At 50.2% G+C, this 22,047-nt stretch overlaps 2 long non-coding RNA genes across 4 annotated transcripts in view; one reads left to right on the top strand and one right to left on the bottom strand.

Annotated features, from left to right (window-relative positions):
* 4933427I22Rik (RIKEN cDNA 4933427I22 gene) overlaps nucleotides 1-6,400 on the top strand; it is a 17,409-nt gene extending 11,009 nt beyond the window's left edge. Inside the window, exons 2-4 of one of the 2 annotated variants that reach the window (NR_045160.1) lie at nucleotides 176-261; nucleotides 5,291-5,482; nucleotides 5,798-5,828. This is a non-coding gene — a long non-coding RNA (RIKEN cDNA 4933427I22 gene). Of the gene's footprint in view, nucleotides 1-175; nucleotides 262-5,290 lie in introns of both variants that reach the window. The other variant, NR_045159.1, reaches the window with a different exon arrangement.
* The window catches only part of Gm1667, a 23,444-nt gene extending 1,397 nt beyond the window's left edge, over nucleotides 1-22,047 (bottom strand). The window contains exons 1-4 of one of the 2 annotated variants that reach the window (XR_390879.2): nucleotides 21,830-22,047; nucleotides 20,966-21,034; nucleotides 20,550-20,672; nucleotides 18,830-19,627 (exon numbers count right to left, since the gene is read on the bottom strand). This is a non-coding gene — a long non-coding RNA (predicted gene 1667). Of the gene's footprint in view, nucleotides 1-18,829; nucleotides 19,628-20,549; nucleotides 20,673-20,965; nucleotides 21,035-21,829 lie in introns of those variants that run through there. The other variant, XR_390880.3, reaches the window with a different exon arrangement.

Here is a 22,047-nt window from a genome sequence, read left to right as displayed (position 1 = left end):
CACAGCCATCTGTAATGGGATCTAATGCCCTCTTCTGGCACACAGGTATACAAGCAGATAGAGTACTCATATACATAAAATAAATCTTAAAAATAATATATATATGTATATGCATACACACACACACACACACACACACACGAGACACCATCTATGAAGAGACTCTGTCCCACAGAGGCATGATGCCAGGGTCACCACGTGGTTGACTGCCATCTTGTGGGAGTGCAGGAGGACTGGAAGAAAGAGGACCCTCAGCTTGGGGTGAGTTGGAGATGTCACTGATGCCCTCTGCCTCCTCCTCCTTTGCTTTACCATGTCACCAGGGTAAACAATACCCCCTCCCCACAGCCCCCACAGGTCCAGGCAACCGGAAGGTCAACGCTAATGAAAGATGCTATCCGGAACAGCAGCACCAGGCGGTGCTGACATAATTAGCTGTATTTGTGGTGCTTGAGGTTTGGCATGTGAGGAAGGGTCGGGAAGAGAGCTGGGTGGGGATACGGGGGGGGGGCATCTTCCAAAGGCTTGGAACAAAGAGAGCAATTTGGATGGCTTCCAGTTAGCGATAGCATCTTTGAGAGTGGCTATCTAATTAGCGCCTGCCTGGTTTCCGAAAGACAGGCTGCAGAGAGCAAACAAAGTGGGAGCTTGGCTTCCCCTCAGCCCCAACCAGTGACTGAAGGCGTGGAGATGTCAGATGCAGCCCCTCATTGCCAGTCTTCTGATGCCAGAGGGTGGTTTTTTTCCCTCTCTCATCCACCCAAAGAGTGATGTTCTCCTCACTGGAGTTTGGAGTGCGGCTTAATAACATTGTTGACATCCCAAATACCCCAGAGCCCTCGGTAGTCATTAGCTCTCGGAGGTTGATGGGGAGAGAAGAGACGTGTGTGCGGCAGCAAACACCCTTTTTATCTGGGCTTTCATTTTCCAACGAGTCAAGTTTACTTCTTTTTAATTTCTTTGTATTTTTAATGGGCACATAGTGTTTGTTCGAAGGCGTAGAATACTGTATTTGCCACACACACACACACCCGGTCACTGAGAAAAAAAAAAAGTAAACTTCAGGAAGGAAGGTTTTCTCTGGATCACAGCTTGTGAGTGCAGCTCATCACAGTGGGAAAGAGGCAGAGGCAGGAGCGCGAGGCAGCTGGTCACATCCGCAGTCGGGAAACAGAGATGGATGGATGCTGGGGCTCAGCTCCGTTTCTCCTTTCCATTCATCCTGGGACCCAGTTCGTGAATTTGTGCCCCCTTCACTCAGGGCGGGTCTTCCAACCTCAGTTAACCCGTGTAGAAAATTTCTCACTGGTAGGACCTGCCCATGCTCTCTGAGGTAGTTCTAAAATGATCAATGCTTTTTAGCTGACAGTCAATAAGTAGTGTTTACTCTTATTCACAGGCATAGTAGGGTAAGTTGACACGTGGCAGTGTAAAATGACCTAAGAAGAGGAATTCAAGTCCCTCACCTTTGGCCATTTATCATCTATGACGCTGAGGTTTTGTAGAATCTGCTGTCATGGATCCCGGACTGACTTCCGGCAGTCAAATCATTTTCTCCTTCTGCTCCTCCCTTGTCTTGACTAGATTCTGTGAGCACAATCTCCCCTCCCCTCTCCTTCCCTCCCCTCCCCTCCTCTCCCCTCCCCTCTCCTCCCCCTCCTCTCCTCTCCTCTCCTCTCCTCTCCTCCTCCCCCTCCTCTCCTCCTCCCCCTCCTCTCCTCCTCCCCCTCCTCTCCTCCTCCCCCTCCTCTCCTCTCCTCTCCTCTCCTCTCCTCTCCTCTCCTCTCCTCTCCTCTCTTCTCTTCTCTTCTCTTCTCTTCTCTTCACAGTGTCTTGAGTACCCCAGGCTGGCCTCCAACTTGCTGTGTAGTAGACCTTAAACTAATCCCCCTGCCTCGGCTCCTGAGGGCTGGGACTATGGGTATGTACCAGCCACACCCAGTTCATTATGTTCTGAGAACTGACTGAAGCAGGGTCTCATTTCCGCTTGGCAAACATTCTACTAATGGAGCCACAACCCCAGCCCTGCCCTCCACTATGAGATTGGAAAGCATGGCACACTAAATTGATTCAAGCAGGGCACATCCACTGTTCACCTCCCCTGTCCCATCTGCCCAAGTTCACTTCCAAATGATGTCCAGCGAGTGGGTCTTCTTGACTTAGTCTTACCTTGATTTCTTCTTTAATGAGAGAGGGTAAACAACGACACATCCCCAAAGGCTGTTGTGAGGGTGGGTGCTAAAGTGTGTGTTTTGGTAGCTGCTTGAAAGATGAAACATGATGATAGTAACAGGTGACATTGAAGATGCCAGGGTCATCTGCAACTTGGTGCTGCTGCTGCTGGTGGTGGTGCTGCTGCTGCTGGAGCTGCAGGTGCTGCCGGTGCAGGTGCTGGTGCAGGTACTGATGCTGGTGCTGCCAGTGCAGGTGCTGCTGCTGGTGTGGCTGGTGCAGGTGCTGGTGCTACTGGTGGTGCTGGTATTGCCAGTGCTGTTGGTGCTGCCAATGCTGCTGGTGCCAGTGCAGGTGCTGCTGATGGTGCTGCTGCTTGTGGTGCTGCAGGTGCAGGTGCTGCTGCTCCTGGTGCTGGTGCTGCTGGTGCTGCTGGTGCTGCTGGTGCTGCTGGTGCTAGTGCTGCTGCTGGTGGTGGTACAGGTGCAGATGCTGGTGCAGGTACAGGTGCTGCTGCTGCTGCTGCTAGTGCTGCTGCCTGGTGCCGGTTCTGCTGGTGCTGCTGATGCTAGTACTGCTGGTGGTGGTGCTGCTGGTGCAGCAGCTGCTGAGGGTGATGGTGGTTTACTCTCCCTCCGTGATCCTTAGCAGAGCAGGGAGGGCCCAGGGGAGGGGCTCACGGGAGGAGGAGGGACTACTAATGGCTGACCTTGCTCCCCTCCATCTTCAAAAGACTCCTGTGTACTTGGTGTTGGTCCCATGCTGTGGATCTGGAAGGGAGTTGCTGGTAGCACACAAGCTAGGAACTGGAAAAGCATAAGGTGCCACCAACCATGCGTAGCACCATAGGCATGTCTCCAAGGGGGCTCAATCCTGGTTGGCAGTGGCCCGAGGTCTCAGCTGCCCAGCTCTGGGCTTCCTCTGGGTAGACTCTCTACCTGCTTGGGTTTCTTAGGGCTGGAGAACCAGGTCCCAAAAGACAAGGCCTCAAAAGTGAAGGTTACAAAATGGAGGAAAGAGAATTTGTCAACTTGCCTCAGACCTGGCTTTGGAGGCCCCAGAACACAGTTGGCTGCTGAGTTCTGTTGATTGAAGAGAACACATCACAGATACACCTTCACACAGGCAGGAAGACGAAACTCTGCCTCTTGTCGGGGGCAGGGGGTTGAGACAAGGGTCATGCTCTGTAGCCCAGGCTACCTTCTGACTCAGAGAAATCCCCTATCTCAGCCTCCCTAGGGCTGGGATTATTATACCTGTTTTAAGCTCCACCTCTTGAAAGGAAAAGAACGGACAAGGGCTATCTTTGTGGAGCAGGGGAAATTAACAATGGCCATCACTGTGACATGATATCTCAGTCTTAGAGACCTTTCTCATTACTGTGATCAAATACCTGACAAGAAGAGCTTAAGGAGAGATTCAGTCTACAGTGGCTCGGGGTTTGGGGCACAAACACTCACCAGTACTCAGCCTCCTTTCTCTTATTCATTCTGTCTGGGTCCTCAGCCACCATATTAAGGCGGACACACACACACACACACACTTCCAGATATGCCTTGAGGTGTGTGTGCCTCACCAATCTCCTAGGTGAGTCTAAATCCAGTCAAGTTGACAGTGAAGTTTAAGCATCACCAGGTAAGCTGTCTGTCATCCCTAAGCTTGTGATATTCTGTTTGGTTTTTGTGAGGAATTACCTAGCTGGAGTAATGAGCTTAGCGATAATTGGGGCCTGCTGAAAGAATGCTACGCGCCATGTGGTCGTGTGTGCCATCTCCAGTCTCAGCACACCCTCAGCCTTATTTCTTGAGAAAGAGTTTCTTGTTGTACCTGGAACCCACTGATTTGGCTAGACTGCCTGACCAGGGAGGCCCCAGGGTCCACCTCCTGGTGCTGGGATTGCAGGTGTGTATCACCATGCCTACCATGGTGCCAACCCAAACTCAGGGCCCGTGCCTGCTGAGGCATCTCCTCGCAGAAGCCCGCATCTTGAGGTCTCCACTAATTCCTAATCACACCATGGTCTGGGGGAATGGAGCCCTGAAAAAGTGACACTTAGCAGGAGAGTATCAGAACTGTAGTATCTCACTGGGTAATTGTGCCAGAACTTCCAAGTTCTGCAGGATCCGCTGATGTGGGGAGGCTCTGGGATCTAGACCTAAGGACCAACTAAAGCCACTGAAAAACTCAGGACTCTAGATTCCAAGTTTCAACCTTCCAGTGGATGTCCTTTCCTTGTATTAAGAAGTCTGTAGGAGCCGGGCGGTGGTGGCGCACGCCTTTAATCCCAGCACTCGGGAGGCAGAGGCAGGCGGATTTCTGAGTTCGAGGCCAGTCTGGTCTACAAAGTGAGCTCCAGGACAGCCAGGGCTACACAGAGAAACCCTGTCAAAAAAAAAACAAAAACAAAAAACAAAAAAACAACAACAAAAAAGAAGTCTGTAGGAAGACCAACAGAGTCAACTAACCTGGACCTTCGGGGACTCCCAGAGACTGAACCACCAACCAAAGAGCAAACATGGACTGGCCCTTGGGCCCCTCCCCGAGTACACATATGTAGCAATGTGCAGCTTGATCTTCATGCAGGTCCTCTAACAACTAGAGCAGGGGGTTATCCCTGAATCTGTTGCCTGCCCGTGGATTCCATTCCCCTAACTGAGCCACCTTGTCTGGCCTCAGTGGGAGAGGATGCTCCTAGTCCTGCAGTGACTTGATGTGCCAGGGTGGGGTGATACCCAGGGGCACTTCCCCCTTCTCAGAGAAGGGGAAGGAGGAGTGGAGGGAGGGGCTGTGTGTGGGGGGGGGCTGGGAAGAGGGTGCTGTGATCAGGATGTAAAGTGAATTAATTAATTAATTAATTAATTAATTAATTAATTAATGAAAAATAAAAGAGGCCTGTGGGACCTGGGAGGCCAGCTGCACTATGGTTAGGCAGCCTTCAGGGTCAAAGAGCACAACCGATTTTCAGTGCTGCCTGTGGAGAGCAGACAAGGGCTTAGTCTAAGGCAGCTTCAGATGCCCCCTGGATCTCTGATGAGGCCTGAGTTATCCATCACAAAGAACTGTGGGCCATGTCCCTCCCTCCTCCAACTTATGAATCTGTGTGTGCTTCTTTCTATAGGTGTGAGGACGGACGTGGCCAGGGGTCACCTGTCTCTGCATCTTGGGCCATTCAGAGCTCCGGGCCAGGTCATTGTGAAGAGCTCCACTTCTCTGTAGGCCATTATGGTGAAAAGGAGTTTAGCAGACAAGGGCTCAGGACACGCCCCTTCTGTGCCCAGGCAGAGTGTGATGTCATCAGCAAAGCCAGCATGTATGTTGGGGTCAGAGGACAGGGTGTCAACTCTCACCTCTTCACCTTGTTTGAGACCGTCTCTCTGCCGGTGTGTGTGCTAGGCTACTGAGGATTGCCCTGTGTCTGATTCCGGTTCCCCAGTAGGGATTACATATGTCTGCACGGTTGCATCTACCGTGGGCTTTGGGGGTCTGAACTCCAGCTGTCAGGCTTACATGTCAATCACTTTGTCTCCTGAACCATCTCCCCAGCCCCATACTCCTCACCCTTGCTTTGATGGTCATCAAGCCCTTGGTAGTGGTCACCTGACTCTAAGTCCTAGTCTCTTTGCAGTAGGGTTCTCCCTTCCGTTGAATGCACTGCGTGGATTTTCCCTGTTTTCCCGCGGTTGGACTCCAGGGCCTTGTGCATAAGAGGCAAGCACTCCAACTCCGAGACACTGCCCTCGATGGCTGGCTCTGAATCAGATCGATAACCAAATACAGGCATCCCCATCTCTAAAAACCTTCTGAGATTGCATCGGAGAGAATGGAAGGCGCCTCCGCCTCCGTAGTTTAAACAGAAGGAGTTTTGCCTAGCAAAGGAGCATTAGCAGCCCTCAAACCTTCGAGACGGGAGAAGCAGGCTGTGAGCTGAGCCTTAGGGAAAACCTCCAGTCCCCAGAATCCTTCTGGGTCCCCTCCACCGTTACCAAGGAAACCAACAAATTGGGAAGCTCCTTAAGCATACCAAGCCAGTAAAAAGAGAAGCGCGCACCCCATTTCTCTTCCTATTTAAACTCTTTCCAAGCCCAGTCCTGTTCGTGTGACTCTGGTTGGGGAAGACTGAATCGCATCTGAAAGTCTTCCTTGCAAGAGGGTTATAGGGAAATTGGTTTTCTTTTCCTGGCTTCTTGGTATAAAAAGGCACGCGTGAAGGAGGTTGGAATAAATGTTGAACAAGAGAGCGCGCCGCATCCTCCTCGCCGCTAATCTCTCCACATCTGAGCGGTTCTTTTCTTGAAAGCCTCAGTCAGAAACCGGCTTTGAGCTCACTGAGAGGACGTTTGTCTGTTCAGCTCCACCGGGGGCTTACGGAGTGCGCTTGTTGGGTGGGTGGGGGCGGGGGCTGTTTAAAGCTGCCGCTGAGATGAAGGAAGCTGGGCGTGCTTCCTGCTGGAGTTCCTGGGCTACAAAGGGGCACAAATAAATAGAAAAGAAGCAAAGAAAACAGCAGGAGACAGTACTGTGGGAGGATGGGAGACAGCTCCGTGCAGGGAGTGCTTCCTACAGGCGCCAGCTGAGTTGAGTTCCGAGCCCCAGCTCTGTAAAAGTAAAAGGCAGGGCGGGTGTGACAACGCAAACTCCGAATCCCAGCTCTGGGGAGACTAAGATAGGAGAATCCTTGGGGCATAATGAGCAGCCTGCCTGACTAAACCAGTGAGTTCCAGGTTGAGCGGAAAGACCCTGTCTCAAAACTAGAGCCAGAGAGATGACTCGGTGGTTAAGTGCCCTGGCTGCTCTTGTACCCGACTCCGGTTCAGTTTCCAGCACCCACAGCGCAGCTCACAACCATCTGTAACTCCAGTTCCCGGGGATCCAACGCCCTCCTCTGGCCTCTAGAGGTACTGCACGCACGCGGTACACTGATATCCAGGCCAGTCAAAACACCACAGGCATGAAATAGTCTCTGCTATGGAGATCTCCCGTTTACTTCCAAAGCTTAAGACAGGGTTTCCGGGTCTGAACAGCCCAGCCCACAGGGGTGGCTATGAACCTCATCCAAGCCCACATCCTCCTGCCAAGTAAGGAGGGCTGCATCGTTCCCAGGACAGGCCCAGGTCATAGAGAGCAGGATTGCTGTCCTTCCCTGTCACAGGTCTGCCTCCTTGCTGAGGTAACTCAAGGTCTTGAAGTTCTGAGTCCCTGTTTGGCATTGCACAACAGCATCTTTATCCCAGCCTTGGGGGAAGTCCAGAGTCTCCTTGGCCGCTTCTACCTCCTCCATTCAAGGTGTGTCTGTCCTCTTTCTCATCAGAGCCCCAGCACAGTGGCTGCTAAACTTGGAGCTTTCTTTTGTTTGGGGAAGGGGACAGTGAACAAATGGTGTGTGTATATGCGTGCCCACACACGTGTGCATGAGTGTGCATGTGTGTCTGAGTGCGTTCATGTGTGTACATATGTGAGTGTGACTGTGTGCATGTCTGTGTATGTCTCTGTAAGTGTCTGTGTTTGTTCGTGCTTATGTGCATGCGTGTGTGTGTGTGTGTGTGTGTGTATGTGCATGTGAGTGTGTGCATTTGAATGTGCTTGTGTGTGTGTGTCTGTTTGTCTCTGTGTGTTCCTGTTTGTAGACTGGTATGTGTGCAGGGGTGTGTGTGTGTGTGTGTGAACATTCAAGGAGGCCAAATATAGATATCAAATGTCTTTCCTGACTTGTTCACCCTATTTTTTAGGACGAGGGACTTGAAGCTTGAGAATCTGACTCTGCTGGCTGACCAGCAAGCCCCTGCCTCAGTATCCCCAGCACCAGGACTATAGGCATGCACTGTAGGGCGCAGCTTTTGTGCATGTCCTGAAGATGGGAACTCAGAGCCTCCTAGTTGCAAGGGAAGTACTTCACCGACAGAACCAGCTCCAGGCTGTTTCATTCTGTGTTGAGACTGTGTTAACTTGGACACCCAAACTAGACAAGGCCAGTGAAAGATGCTGATTTAATTTAAGCTCATACTTCTACGTGGGTCCCAGTATTCCAGATAAAATACCAACAAATTGCGGGAGCTGGAGACATGGCTCGGATGGCAGCGTGCCTTCTGTACAGACATGAGGACCTGAGTTCCATCCCCAGCACTTGCATAATGGTGTACACATACACACACACACACACCTACACACTCACACACCTATACTTTCACACACACACACCTACATACTCACCCAGACACCCCCACACACACCTACACACATACAGATACACACCTACACATTCACGCATAGCTACACATACCTACACATACACAGACACACACCTACACACACACACCTATACATTCACACACACCTACACATAAACACACCTACACACTCACACACACACCTACAAACTCACACACTCACTCACACCTACACACTCACACACACCTACACACACAAAGACACACACCTACACACTCACACACACACCTACAAACTCACACACTCACTCACACCTACACACTCACACACACCTACACACACAAAGACACACACCTACACACTCACACACACCTACACACTCTCACAATACACCTACACATTCACACACCTACACACTCACACACACCTACCCACTCACAATGTCCAGCCAGTACTTCTAAAAAGTAAAAATTAAATTGTATTTAAAAATATGATGACGCCAAACCAAAGAGGGTAAGGCCTCCTGACCCGGTAGGGTTTCTGCCTGGTTTCCACGGTCAGACTCCATCCTGGGAACCTCCATTTGCAAATACAGAGGAGAGTCATGTATCCATCCTGGGAACTCACCTGGGTTGGAAGACCCATCAGGTCGTCTGTCATGAGAACTGCTTCAGAAATCATGGGCTTGTCCCAGCAGATGCAGAGAACCGTTGGGTAAAGTCGTAACTTTGTTCATGACTTTTTAAACAGAAAACAGGGGCCCTGACTTCCAGGAGTCTGCTCCTCTGTGGACCAATAAGAGTCCAATCGGATAGCATTTAAAATTGACTTTCCGAGTGTGGTATGTAGCCAAAAGCTAGATTCGAGAGCACAACTATATCTTGGTACTCTCAGGCAGCGCTGGGGCATTTCCATGGTCCCTGGGTTTTTTGGTTCTTTCCTGGGCTGTTAGCTTTGAAAGGCAGAAGACTCGCTGGGGAGAAGCTGTGAGGACCGCAGCCCGGCAGCCACTGGGGATGCAGCTGGGTGTGGACTTAGAGACAAAGTCTGTCCCCAGAAAACTACCACACTCATGTCTGTCTGGAAAGTTCTACTGGCAAGACTTGTTGTCTAATCTGACTCAGTGTTTGCTGTGTGGAAAAGGCCCCAAAGAGCATTTGCAATAAGTATTTAATAATAATAAAATAACATTATAATAATTAGTGGTGGTGGTGGTGGTATGTAACTATAACAACAGTTTAGCATCATAGCCCAGGACTGGCAACCTGGTTCAGAGAGTAGAGGTGCTTGCTGCCAAGACAGGCCACTTGAGCTCAATCCTAGGAACTACATATGGTTATTTGACCTCCATGTGCATGTCCTGAATTGCGCGAGTGTGCGTGCGCATGCACACGCGCGCGCGCGCACACACACACACACACACACACACACACACACACACACACACCATTAAAATAATTTTAAAATGAAAAAATTATATAAAGAACAATGGAACAGCCCACAGGGAGCTTGGGAAGCCTCCATCTTCCTGGAAAACTAGCTTCAGCTTACAGAGGCTCTAACCGCTCATCTCTGGGTGACCTCGAGATGCCACACATCAGAACGTAAAGGCACACACAGAGGCCTGGGCTTGCAGCTTTGGAGGAAACACACGGTCAGATCAGTGGTTCCTCATCACTCGGCTGTGCAAGCAGAGACTTTGGGGCCCACACATAGCAGGAAACACAAGCTTGAGAGAATTAGTTCAGAAAAGTCACAAAACAAACCAACGGAGGGAAAAAAATAAAAACACATTAACAAATGTTGGGGGGAAATGGGGAGCAGGAATCCAGTTGTCACGCTGTGTTCCTGAAGTGGCTCCAGTTTTTGTTTGGGGAATTGGTTTGAGGTCTTTTGTTCTTGTTTGGTCTGGTTTTCGTAAGACAGTCTGACTCTGTATTTCTGGCTGCCCTGGACCTCGGTACACACACCAGGCTGGCCTTGAACATATAAAAATCGACCTGCCTCTGCCTCCAAAGTTCTGGGATCTGAGGCGTGCACCACCCACCCGGCAAGGTGTTCAGCTTTAACACACAATTTTCAGTCATGCAAAGAAATGAAAGCCACAGCCTCCACAGAAGAAAATCCTCTGTGGATGGAAACTGTCCTTGAAGGACTCAAGATCCCACGCTGGGCTTATTAAAGAAGTCTGTCAACGAGTGCTGGGAATATGTTCTATAGAATTTAAAGGAAAGTGGGGGCTATGTTTCTTGAAGCAGAAAATACGGGGGGTGGGGGGCGTGGATTTTTTTAAAAAGCAGAATGTAAATGCTGGCACTGAGATGTGTAACTGGAAGGGAGAATTTGCTGGAATGACTGACTCTGCAGTCGGTTTGCATTGAGAGAAGAATGAACAAAGCTGGAGACAGGACAAGTGTGGGCCAAAAGAGGACAGTGCCAAGGCAGGAGCAGCTCCAGAGTCCTGCAGGAAGCCATCAGTATGTGCATGTATGCAAGCAGGAAGATACTGGAGGCTGGTGGCATCAAATGCCCCTGGATGGAGCTGGAGTTACAGGTAGTTGGGAGCTGTCTGTCTGGGACGAGAACTGGGATATAAAGAGTAGTACAGAGGCCCATGCTCTTAGCTACTAAGCCATCTATCCAACCACCCAAAATGACTTTAAAAATCCAAACCTGAAATAACCCATACATTGGCAAAGTGTGAAGACTGTAGGGGGGAGGGCAGCATCAAAGACGACTGAGCATTCTGAAGTGAGTTTCAGAGCAGAAGGCTGGAGGGAGGAAGACAAACGAAGAGTCTTCAGAGATGCTGGAGATGGATAGGAAGAGGAATTGGTGGCTAAATACCCTGCTTTGAAAACACAAGGACCTGGGAGTCCCCCAGAATCTGGATCCCCAGAGGTCAGGTGAGTACCAGCTGGGTGTGGCCTGTAATTCCCACACAGGGATGATGCCAGTTGTCTAACAACAACTGAAATCATATAGACACAAGAGACACTATATGGGCTAAGTTGTATTTATATATTTAGAAATGCATACAAGCACACATGCACATGTGTGCTAGCACACACACACACACACACACACACACACACACACACGGCCACCACAAACAAAAACACCAACTGAAGACAAAGACCTTACGAGTTTGAAGGAGAGCATGTGGGTATATGTTAAATGGTTTGGAGAAGGGCAAGCAGGAAAATTATAGAATTATAATATGACCTCACAGTCTTGCCCTTAGCACCATCTGTAGGAGCCACTGGAGGCGGATCCTACTGAGACAATAATGCTAAGCAATGATCCTTTATGTCTGAATTTTGTCAAGTACTAAAAAGATTAGAACAGCGGAGAAATGAGCCTCCCAATCAGACAAAGACAAAGTTTGAGAATTAAAACATTTTCTTCAACTTGAAATTCTCCTGCTTCTGCCTTCTAGGTGACTGGTGGCAGCCTTGGGGTACAGCGAGACCTCTTAAAAAGAAAGTGGGAAGCTGGGCATGGTGGCACATGCCTTTAATCCCAGCATTCAGGAGGCAGAGGCAGGTGAATTTCTGAGTTCGAGGCCAACCTGGTCTACAGAGTGAGTTCCAGGACAGCCAGGGCTACACAGAGAAACCCTGTATCGATCGAAAAGCCAAAAAAAAAAAAAAAGACAGAAAGAAAGAAAATGGGGGGCTGTAATGAGGTGGTAGGGTGCTTGTTTGGCATCTTCAAAGTCCTGGGTTTGGTCCACAGAACTCACACACACACACACAGACACACACACACATCAATCACATATCACAGAGCTGGAGAGATAGCTCAGTGGTTAAGAGCACTGACTGTTCTTCCAGAAGTCCTGAGTTCAATTTCCAGCAACCACATGGTGGCTTACTACCATCTGTAATGGGATCTGATGCCCTCTTCTGGCCTGCAGATGTACATGAATGTGTGTGTGTGTGTGCGTGTGTGTGTATTTATACACACACATTTATACACATATGTATAAATTTATACACATAATCTTTACTTATATACATAGAGCACATTGCATTTTGTGGCATGAAATGTTGCCCGATTCTGGAATAAAAGTAAAAACACCTAATGAATTAAAACTGAACATGAAACAACAGTGAATTTTACCGTGTGCAGCTTTGCCTCTTGGCATGGCTGCTGTGCACTGCTCACAGTGGACTGGAGTGCTTCTTATAGCATGGGGCAATCAATGAACTAAACATAACAATGCAATGAATAACAGGTAGTTAAAATGCAATTAAGTCAAAATAAGGTAGGCATGACCGAGGGTTGTACTGCAGCTCTATCATCCCAGCTACTCAGGAGGCTGAGGCAGGAGGATTGCCATGTTGAAAGCTAGCCAAGGCAACTTATGGAGACCCTGTTTCAAGAGACAAAGTTAAAGGAGGGTTACAGTTCTGTGGTAGAGCCTATCTGCCTAGCATGCCCAGTGCCCTGGCTTCTAGCAACTGCAAAAGGAATTGTAACAAATTGAAACAGAACAGCCATCTGTCCCAGCTTTTTATGCAGTGTCGTAGAGACCCCACATGGCAGAGAGATGGGGAGATCAGCCAGGGGTGGTGGTGACCCCGCAGTCAGGTGGCTGAAGGAAAAAGATCAAGAGTTTGGGTTAGCATAGACTACACAGTAGGATCCTGACCAGAAGGAGGAGGGAGGGGAGGAGAGAAAGGGGGAGGGCAAGGAGAGAAGAAAGAAAGGAAAGGAAGAGGGGGAGAGAAAGAGAGGGAGGAAGGGAAGGAAAGGGAAAGAGAGAGAGAGAGAGAGAGAGAGAGAGAGAGAGAGAGAGAGAGAATATAATAACAGTGCATACTCACTATAGTTGCTTATGGACACAATCCAAGATCATGGACACGTGATAGAACTAGCGAGATCATCGGCGGAAGCTCCAGACAGACAAAGTCTGCTCACGTCCCCCATGCCCACAGCAATCAGTTAGGAAGCATGAGTGAAAGGTGATGTCCCATCATCAAAGCAAGAAAAACTGAGTCACCGGTGAATAAATCCATTGAAAGATATCCCAGACCTTTATGGAGAGAATTATGAAAGTCACCGAGGACATCAGAGGAGACCCGGGAGGATGGAGAAATAGTCCCCCTTTACGCTCGGGGAGACAATCAGATTTAATCTAGAAATTCACTGCTGTCCCCAACCCGGCAGGGCACTTTATGGCTTTGACAGACTGATTCTGACATTAATCACAAGTGGTTAGAGATAAGAGCCTGCCCCACCAGATAGAAAGATGAGACATGGGGCTGGGGGATGTGCGTGACTCGGCAGGTGAAGTGATTGCTGGGAAATCATGAGAGACTGAGTTACATTCCCCCTCAAACCCAGCTTAAAAGGCTGAGTGTGACAAAGAACCCACGCCAAAAAGTTGTCCTCTGACCTCTGCTCGTGCTGGGTCCTGTGCCAGCATAACAGGCATGCCACCATCTCCTAACACTCCTAACACTAGGGAGGCTTGAACAGAACATTTAGCATCTTCTCAGCCCAGCATGGTGGCACACATCTTTAATCTCAACACTCAGAAGGCAGAAGTAAGCAGATCTCTGAGTTCGAGGCCAACTTGGTCTACAGAGTGAGTTCCAGGATAGCCAGGGCTACACAGAGAAAGACAGGGGTTGTTTTTTCTCCCAATCTCTGCCCCATTCTCTTGAGACAAGGTGTCTCAATGAACTTAAAGGTCAGCATTTAGGCTAGGCTGGCTGGCCAGCAACCTCTTGAGATCCAGCTGCTAGGCTCCCTTTTTAAAGTTCTGCTTGAGAGCACCCTTGCCAGCCAAAGTGATGGTGGACATTCAGCCCTGGGTGACCAGATGCAAGGATCCACCACCCCACAGGAGGTGTCTTGGATGCCAGCTGTCTGAAGACTTCAGAACCCAGGGTTGGCCACATCCCCTCTGAGGAAGAGCCCCTAGTCACAGGGGCAGCTGAGTTAGGCACAGCTCCCCCAGTAGAAAGACCAGGGTGGAAAGACACACTGCTCACAAGCTCCCTGTCCAGCTGGCTCAGGACCCACTGCTGGGATCAGCCTTTCTGCTGCTCATCATCACCAAACCAGCCGTTCAAAGATGTGTCAGGCTCGCCTTACATCAAGTGAAACACAGTTGGAGGTAGAGAAAGGACCACAAGGGAACGTCTGTGAAGAAATGAATGCAGGGTGTGGTGGCACGCAACTGTAATCCCAGTGCTCGGAGGCTAAGGCAGGAGGATCAGGAGTTCAAGGCCACTCTTGGCCACATAGCAAGCTTGAGAGCACCGTTGCCAGCTCTGGAGGCCAGACAGAGCTACATCAGATGTGTCTCGAAATAAAATACAGAAGAATAAAAATAATATATTGCAGTGTGTTAAAATATTTTCTTTGGGGGCTGGGGAGATGGATCAGTGGGTAATGTACTGACTGAGGATCTCAGTTCAGATACCCAGGACTCAAACAGAAAGCCAGACATGATGATATACACCTGTAACCCCAGTGGTAAGGAGGCAGAGACAAGAGGATTCTGGGAGCTTGCTGGCCAGCCAGTCTCACCAGTCACTGAGCTCCAGGTTTGCTGACAGTCCCTGTTTCAGACATCTGATGTTAACCTCCAGGTTCCACATGTGCATGCCTGGGTGTCCACATCAACACTTATGTGTGCACACACAACACGCACACACAATGCACACACACACACCATTTTTCTTCTGCTTAAAAGTTTCCTCTTCTCTAATTTTGAAATAAGTTCAATATTCTTATGGTAGATTAGTACTATATCTACTGTGCCCAATGCTTAGCTGGCCCTGGGGACTAAACACTGGGACACCATGAAGGAGACATCACAACAGACACTGAGGTCAGTATTGATGCAGTTGCTATGGTGATGGAGAGCTGGGACCGATGAGGAAGGCGATGGGGAGTTAGGAGAGAAGACAACACTGCATTCTTCGTGGAAAGGGAAGGATGGACGGTGGGGAAAGACAAAAGGACAGCAACCAGAGACACAACACACCTCAGCCTTCGTGCCTCTCGAAGAATAAATCACCTCAGCCTCCGCACCTCATGCAGAATAAATGAAGGTCGGGACTCAGAAACTAATTGGAGCCATTTGCAGCCTAAATGGAACTGCTTCCTCATCCTTCCAATGGGAGGACCCCACTGGGGGAAGCGGGCATCCAGAACACTTAGCTTCCAGGAGCTTTGCTTCCTGCCAAGAACATTGTTGCTAAATGAGCTCCCGAGAGAGGTCCTCATGCCAGACTAGTGACAAAGGCATTCTGGAACTCCTGAGCTAGGCAGACAGAGGGAGCCAGCTCTCGAGATGCTCTCTATAGCTCTATCCACTGCGGGAAGGCTACCCAGATGGCATTGAATACCTGGGGCAGGGTCCCCACACCTCAACTGGAGCAAGGACACTGCCGGACCAGTGGTGGGTGTCAGCTCATCATTTCTCCAAAGATATGAGCCAGCAGCTGGAAAAAGAGGGAGGCAGTTCCCAATTAAGATCCTGTCAGACTGCCGCGCTGTCAGTGACTCTCTGTGGATGGCTACACAGGCAAACACAGGCCCCTTTCTCTTAGTTTCTCTAAGAAGGCTGGGTCAACATTCACTAACTCAAGTCTGTCCTCAGCCCAGGGGCTCTGCTCCTTCCAGAGCAGAAGAAAGCAAAGATGAGGGCTCCCCACATCCTCCTCCTTCCCTGAATCCTAGGCAACAACCATCTGAGCTTCTGTCCCCTCTGTTCCCCACAGAGGCCAGGTGATTTGCTGGGGGAAATGTCCACTGCCCAGGTCTTGACCATCCCATTCTCCAGCATCTCCTGGGGGATGTGCTACCCACACCTTCAGGGCTTCTGCCGAGCAAGTGTTGGGCAGGAACCTGCATCCCAACATGTTCTCAGTCGATGCTGATGCTGGCGTGGGGGGCGAGCTGAGAAAACACTGAAACCCACATCCATTCTCGTAGGCCACTGACTTCCTGTCCATCCCCCAAGTCCTCGTATTTGTACTGTCCCTTCTGTTTTCCTGACTTGAGTTTTAACTTTGTCATCTAACCCAAACCCTTATCTCTGCTAAGCTGCATGCAGCCATGGGCCTGCCGCCATCACCCCAGCCTAACCATCCCTCCCACTCAGTCCCACTTTTCTCTCACCTCATCAACAAGAGGGAACCACTACCTCACAGATGCCAGGGGCCACTATGACACCAGGTGCTTACCAGAATGGCCAGAGAGCACTTCTCTCCTGTCCAGTGAGGAATTAGGATCAGAAGTCTTATGTCCACCGGAAGCCTTGCATACATGTGAAGACCCTACCACGAGCATCATGGCTTGGCTCTTTGTATTGTCGTAGCTGTTGCTTGTGCCTTTATCTTGAGACAGGGCCTTTCTATGTTACAAGCTGGCCTTGAACTTGTACAAATCCTCCTGTTTCAGCTTCCTGAGTTCTGGCATTATAGGCTTGCACCACTATGACCAGCACCTTCTAGTGTTATTACTTTTTTTTTTTTTCAGAAGCCTGGAGGTAAAATTGTTGAGAGCTAACTCACTGCTCATGGAAGCATAGGTGGGCCCAATTGTCTGTCTTTTTTTTTTTTTAAGATATGTTCTTATGTAGCATTTCTGGCCTAGAATTCACTTTATGGCTGGGACTTGAACTCTCAAACCTCCCATACCCACCTTACAAGTACTGACATTTATCACCATGCCCAGCGCTCTGCAATTCCTTGACCTTGATTTAGGGATCATGGGAGAGCAGCCACAGTTCAGGCTCGAGGGTTTGAGTGGGAGACAAATGTCGGGGTTAACAAGGAACAGGGCTTCTTTCCAGGGTGGTCTCCCCCCCCAAAAAGACCTCTCCACTTCCTCTCACCCAGCCCTGCACAGCACCAGGTGTCTGCTATCAGAAGAAAATCTAATGTCAGCTTTCAGCCTTCACACCTGCGTGCCTTCTTGTGAACACGGTTGGGAGCAAGCCTCCAGGATGGCTGGCATTGCATCCTTCAGAAGGGATGCCCATGGGATTGTGGGAGAATCTCAAGGCCAATATAACTTAGCCTATAAAGTGGTTAAGCCTATGAGCTCTCACCTTTTTAGCCTCGGGATCAACGCACTGAATTATCCCACTCTCTACAACAGTAGTTCTCATCCTGTTCGGGGTCACATAGCAGATATTTACATTACAGTTAAATATACAGTAGCAAAATTATAGTTATGAAGGAGCAATGAAATAATTTTATGGGCAAGGGGATCACCACAGCATGAGAAAGGAAGCATTCGGAAGGTTGAGAACCACAGTTCTACAAGGCTTGCTGGGTGCTGTGGCCATCAGTGGGCCATGGGCCAGCAGGGCAGGGTGGATAGAATACCATCTTGACTTCATCTCTGAAACCCATGGTTTCCAAGCTGTGCATCCACATCACTTCAAAGACCTCTCTGGGCCTCACTCTCATCTTTGCAGAGTAAATATTTGCTATGACTGTGCATGCAAGGGGCATTCGGTCATTCGGTGGGCGAGGACTTGTTAAAAGTCCTCAGCTGGCACTGCCCAGTTCTCCTGGGGAGGGTGTGTGTGGAATAACCCAGCAAAAGGACCAGATACCTAAATAGCAAGCACTTTGACAGAAAGCTGAGTGTGGCAGCATCCACCAGTCATCCCAGAACTGGGAAGACTGAGAGGCAGGAGGATCGTGAAATTGAGAGACCAGCCTGGGTTATAGAGTAAGAACCTGTCACACACATGGAGGAAGGAAGGAAGGAAGGAAGGAAGGAAGGAAGGAAGGAAGGAAGGAAGGAAGGAAGGAAGAAAGGAAGGAAGGAAGGAGGGAAGGAAGGAGGGAAAGAGGGAGGGAGGGAGGGAGGGAGGGAAGGGAGGGAAGGGAGGGAGGGAGGGAGGGGAGGGAGGGAGGGAAGGGAGGGAGGGAGGAAAGGAAGGAAGGAAGGAAGGAAGGAAGGAAGGAAGGAAGGAAGGAAGGAAGGAAGGAAGGAAGGAAGGAGAAAACAGAGGCTGTACTTCTGAACAAGCATGAGGACGTGAGTTTAGATCCCCAGAACCCACATCAAACTGGGCATACTGGTGCAAGCCTGCAGTCTCAATACTGGGAGGCAGATACAGGAGGCTCCCTGGAGCTTGGTGGAGCTTGATGGCCAGTCAACAGCAACATCCACACGAAGTAAGTCTATTTCTCAGGAAATAAAGTAGACAGTGGCAGAAGAAAACCAACCTCAGCTTCCAGCCTTCACACCTGCGTGCCCTCTCTTGTACACGCACACACATGCACACACTGAAGCACACACACATGCACAGACACAAACATATACACACACACATGCACACACTGAAGCACTCATGCATGCACACACACACTAGCACATAAGCATATGCACACACATGTGCACGTACACACACTCATTCACACACATGCACACACTGAAGCACACATGCATGCACACACACACTAGCACACATGCACACACATGTGCACTTGAGCACACACACTCCCACTGAAGCACATATGCACATGCACACCCATACACATACAATGGGAGTGGGGACAGGTGTACAGATGTCGCCAAGAGAGCCCTGAGCTCAGCAATGTTCTCACACCGTGGCATCAGAGCAAACAGGTCAGATCTCAGCGCAGAAGAGAAAGGGCAAAAAGTCCTCATTAGCGGAGCTCCAGTCCCTTTGGAAGTCCTCTGTGAAAATTCAGCTTTAACTGGGGCAATCATATCGGCCACTGCTCTCTCAGAGATTGCTTCTGCAGCAGGACCGAGGCCAGCGCTTCACAAATGCCTGCTCTTTAATCCTCAAGAGAATCCTGGGACTCTGGTGTCTTGACCACCCCCACATCCCAGAAGAAGAAAAGCCCAATCAGGGGACACACGTGAGCCCCGAGCCCCAGCGCTGGGGCCTGGCATTCACCACAGAGCCCCTCGAGAGTTCTGCTCGGCAGACCAGACGCCATTTGCTTGCCTGGGGGATCCCCGGAAACAATTGGGTTTGGATATATTCCCATTGGAGTAACAGCAAGCAAACATGGGCTCTGCTTGTGTCTCTCTGGGGGGAGGGAGACACTCCAGGGAGGAGGAAACTTCTACAGTCTGCACCTCTGGGGCACTTTAGGCAGATGGCTGGGGCCAGATGAAGCCCATGGTACCTTCATTTGTAACAATGCTGTCATTCGAGTGTCCTGTTGTGCTGTGGGATCCTAGCCCTTCCCTGGCACTTTCTCCATACCAGGTGCTGGGCTGAGTCGGCAGAGGCATTCCCAGCTCAGTCAGCCCAGAGGGGTAAGGTCTAGGTGAAAAGTAGAAGCTGAGAATTGATAAGCTTGGCTACAGAAGCCTAGAGGGGCGGAGCCTACCCAGCCTCAGTCGGGGAGAGGTCAAGGAAGGGCATGCAGGGGGATGCCAGGTGGGAAGCACTTGCCTAGGACCTCGCTGCCAATGCTTTGTGAGACTTGGGGTTGCATTTTATGTATGTGTAGGCACATGTACATGTGTGTTCATGCGTATGTGGAGGCCAGAGGACAACCTCAGCTGTTGTTCCTCAGGTACCTTGGTCTTCTTATTGTTTGGGACAGCGTCTCTCAATGGCCTGGTGCCGCCAATTAAGCTGGGCTGGCTGGCCAGTGAGCCCCAGGGATCCACCTGCCTTTACATCCCTGGTGCTGAGCCTTCATCCTGTGAGATCTGGGGATCAAACTTGAGTCCTTCTCAGTCCACTACAGATGGTTTTCTATCCCTCAAGACTCAAGAGGACCCAACAAGGTCATTTCAAACATCATTCTGTCCCTAAAAGGGAAACTGAGGCACAGGGAAGGTAGAGAACCCTTTTCAGGGCGTAGAAATAATAAATGGCAAAACAAAGCTTGAATTCCAACTCATGGGCCTTTGATCTCTGTACCACACTGGCATGTCCCCAGTACCAGGTTAGCACATGCAAAGGCCCTGGTGCCCAGCATCAGGGCTTTCCCCAGGGACCAGCTATGGCTGTGAGTGGAAGGGATACCCTGCCTGGCCTCTGCTCACTAAGGCAATTCCTTGGCAGGTGAGTGCATGGTGCAGTGGGTAGCTCTGTCCTCATGCAGTTGATTGGCAGCTGAGTGTACAGACTGCCTCTCAAGGGGTGACCCCTGATGGCAGCCCCAGATGAAAGTGGGGCTCTGGCCTCTGTCAAACCTGAAGCTAACAAGGAAAGCAGAGGTCATGCAACCCACCAGACAGGCCACAGCTGCCAGGCTCCGGAACACTTGTCCTGACTGCACAAGGCACCTGCCCATCCAGTGTGTGTCCTTGAGACGGCCGTTGTCCTTGCATGCCCTCCAAGTCTGGCCAGTTAGCTAAAATGAGGACCAGAATCTAAAGTAAAACCAGGGGCCAACAGCCCTTGTAGGACATACCACCCAGCGGCATCCCACACATTCTGCCCCCTCCACAGAGCCACACAGGACGTTCTATTTTTAAATCCGTCCCCAGACTCTGGTTCTATTGATTCTTTTGACGTGTTTTTATATCCCCTGTCTTGTTCCACCATGTACACGGGGAAGCTCCAGGCAAGTTTCAAATGTGTAACCAGAGACGATGAATAGAATGGAGTGGGGACGCGGCGAAGTCGAGGATGAGAACAAAATACCTTTTCACATCCCAGATGCCGGCCCTGTGCAGCTTGCTTGGCTTGGGATGCTGGCTGGGTTTGAGCTTCCTGGTTGGCAAAGCAAGAAGATTAAATGTGACTATTAACCAGATGCCTAGGGCTCATGACGGACAAAATCACTGTTGTAAGGAAGAGGAGGAGAAAGGGGTGGGGAGGAGGAGGGAGAAGAAAAAGAAAGGGGTGGGGAGGAGGGGGGAGAAGAAAAAGAAAGGGGTGGGGAGGAGGAGGGAGAAGAAAAAGAAAGGGGTGGGGAGGAGGGGGGAGAAGAAAAAGAAAGGGGTGGGGAGGAGGAGGGAGAAGAAAAAGAAAGGGGTGGGGAGGAGGGGGGAAAAGAAAAAGAAAGGGGTGGGGAGGAGGAGGGAGAAGAAAAAGAAAGGGGTGGGGAGGAGGGGGGAGAAGAAAAAGAAAGGGGTGGGGAGGAGGAGGGAGAAGAAAAAGAAAGGGGTGGGGAGGAGGGAGAGGAGGGAGAAGAGAGGGAAGAGAGGATAAGGAGGGAGAAGAAGAGAAGGAGGAAGAAGAGGAGGGACAGAAGGAGGGAGATGAGGCAGAGGATAGAGCAAGAGCCCCAATAAGACAGCCAGGCCCATACCACGCCCCTCAATCCTCCCTGCAAGAGAAGAGATGCCCCACTTTGCTATAGCAGAAACCTAAGCACAAAGAGGCAAAGAGGCAAAGAGCTTTAATCCAGGTTGCCCAGCGAGGAAGTAGTCAAGTTGGGAATCCACCCGATGTGTTTGACTCCAAATCCAGGGTTTCCCCAGCTACCGCTACCCCACAACCCCCGGCTCATCCCAAAACACAGAAAACACCCAGGCAGCCAGTCCCACCCTGCCATTCTCTGACCTCCATTCCAAACAGTGAAGAGGCCGCGGAGCTAGCCCAAGCCACCTGAAGCAGGCTCATATCCATCGGACTTTGGGATCAATGGGCTGTTCTGAAAGTTTTGCGCTGGGATTATCACTGTTAAGTGCTAAACGCTCAACCCTTCATTTCCCACACTAATGGGAGGGAGCAGCCGTGCGGGTAATTAAAAACGCATTTATATTTGGCTCCAGAATTTG

The sequence above is a fragment of the Mus musculus genome, chromosome 4 (assembly GCF_000001635.26).
Source record: "Mus musculus strain C57BL/6J chromosome 4, GRCm38.p6 C57BL/6J".
Taxonomy (NCBI): domain Eukaryota; kingdom Metazoa; phylum Chordata; class Mammalia; order Rodentia; family Muridae; genus Mus; species Mus musculus.
This window is presented reverse-complemented; position numbering and strand designations above follow the sequence as displayed.